Below are 2387 nucleotides of genomic sequence, written 5' to 3' on the forward strand. Positions count from 1 at the left end.
CTTCTGTGACCAAGTTCTAGGGTCGTGTATCCTGGTGAATTCAGAATGTTTTAGTTTTCTCTCATCACAATTGGACTTGTTCTGACTTCACTACATAGCTGAACATCTTCAATTCCTATTTTATAAATAATTGAATGACTACAACATCTAAACAATCCCTGGACCACATCTTACAACTGTTCAACACCATAAGTCTAAAGTAGACTACTTTTAAAAGGGTCAGTTTGTGCCGTTTGTGGACTGTTGTGTTTGGGGCAATCCGCTCCTTCCCAGCCCACAAATATAAAGCTCAATTAGATCCAGTCACATTTACACACATCAGACAGGAGGCTTTGGGGAGTGGTTTTGGGATGAGAGTGGGAGCGATTTGAACAATTACACAATACACATTTGCATAATGTTTGATGTGTCCTTGAATGTCATCATTTTTTATGAGCTACTGATGGTCAGTCTGTTATGGAGCTAATTCTGCTTTGGTCTGGTGTATGTAATTATTATCGAGTCAAATATGTGTGTTGATACTGATTAAGGGAGTTATCAGAGCTTTAACCCTCTATGCCGCAATAGAATTCTACAACAATGCTCCAGAGATTTACGATAGCAAACGGCAATCTGACAAACATTTTAACTACTTAAAGGAATAGCTAAAAAAAAACTATCGAAAAGTGTAAATTATTAATTTGTTTCAATATAAAGATCAGAAGATTTACTGTAGGATGAAAGCAAGCTAACGAGCCACCCTGTTTCATTTCATGCAAGAAGGGAGCTACCGTCGGGCCACTTATGTTGATGTAATTGCTTCACATATCAGTCAAAGTGGCCACGGCCGACGGTTTGAGCGTTTGACGGTGCCTCAAGAAACTTAAAATATCGCAAATTATTTTCATTGACACAAATCCCTTTTTTACTCACACTTTATTGTTAAGTGTCAATATCATTCACATGTCAAAATATAGTGTGTAAAGCGATGTTTTCATACACAGACAGTAATAGAAATATAATGGCCTTATTCTCTCTCTCTTTCTCTCTCTGTCTCTCTCTCTCTCTTTCACACACAAACAAGCACGGGTCTTGGGACTGCAAAGCCATTTCATCATACAGTTTTAATATTTTCATCACATGTGCAACACAAAAAAGGAGGTCTGTCAAATTCAGATCTCAGTTCATATTTGTACATGACATTTTTTTAATTAACACCAGAGGTTTCGGTTCATGATACATTTTGTTTCACCAGAGTCTTTCAGTTGAGGTGGTAGAAGTCTTCTCTCAAGACAGTAATGACATTTTTTTTTCTCAACAAGAACGTCCAAGCATGAAAGTTTCATACAAAAGTGCATCTCAGGTTCAATGAATGTAAAACTGGTATAGAAGGGAACTTATGGGTGTTTGTGGGGCTGGGTTAAGGGATACTGTACAGACTATAGAACAATGCCTTTCACCTGCCTCTATGACGCAACGGATCAGACATAAAATAAGTCAAAGGTAGGGCTGCTTCAGGGAGAGTAGGGGACAAGCCTCTGTGACCTCCCCTTGAGAAAGACTGAACTGAAAGGAGCTCATTACCCTCCCCCCACCCCCACCCCACCCCCATTGTGATATACTGATATAACAAAGATGAAAGGAAACTTCCAGACAATCCAGACTTCGGGCCAAACAGTAAACATTAATAACAGAAATATACAGGTTTGTTCAGAGAAGCAGACATTTCTGCCATGCTAGTGGTAACTGCTCTGAGGATTGGCAGGGGCTATTCTCTCCCAGAGATGGCCCCTTCTCCCCTCCCCCCACTGAGTCACTGGGTTTGCATATATCAGAATGCTGTTTCGTTTTATTTTCTGTACATTGACAGACCACGCTTGAATGATCCGCGCGCCCTCAGCTTGCCCTGTAAACTGAGGTGACTGTGAAAAGTTGTGAAATGTAATTCACAAAATGGCAGGCTTCAGTTTGCTGGTGATCGAGCATTCCATCTCTGCGAGTTCAGAGGCAAGCTTAGAGTGGGGCGCTGTTGAGAGCCGTAACTACACAACTGTGTCCACCATGACTGGTCCTGATGTCTGTTTCATATACTGTTTCATTTCCATACTGTTTCATTTCAATGGCCATGTTTCGTTCATTTTATTTAACTTTTTTGTAAGAAATACTTTTTTACACTGGCAAATGCAAGACTGTTTGATAGCTGAAGAATAGCAACACATAAAGAACATTATTTACACGTTAGCCAGTTACTGAACATTACAATTCACAAAGACCTTGGGTCATGTGTCTTTTTTTTAAAATTTTTTGTTTGTTTGTTTTTCACTTTTGTGGAAAAACAATCTGTTACTGAAACTGGAGTTCAGTGCAAAAAATGGACAGAGCCACATGGATCGTCTTCATCCTCCGAT

The 2387-nt window shown here is 39.7% G+C and overlaps 1 protein-coding gene across 7 annotated transcripts in view; it reads right to left on the reverse strand.

Moving 5' to 3' along the window:
- Positions 1-898: 898 nt before the first annotated feature.
- The window catches only part of LOC105900508 (zinc finger protein 521), a 100462-nt gene continuing 98973 nt past the window's right edge, over positions 899-2387 (reverse strand). For all 7 annotated transcript variants that reach the window (XM_031562908.2, XM_031562907.2, XM_031562906.2 and 4 more), the window contains exon 8: positions 899-2387. This exon is cut by the window's right edge and continues 79 nt beyond it. The gene's annotated coding sequence lies outside the window, so the exon portion shown is untranslated.

Source organism: Clupea harengus, chromosome 25 (genome assembly GCF_900700415.2).
Source record: "Clupea harengus chromosome 25, Ch_v2.0.2, whole genome shotgun sequence".
Lineage (NCBI taxonomy): Eukaryota > Metazoa > Chordata > Actinopteri > Clupeiformes > Clupeidae > Clupea > Clupea harengus.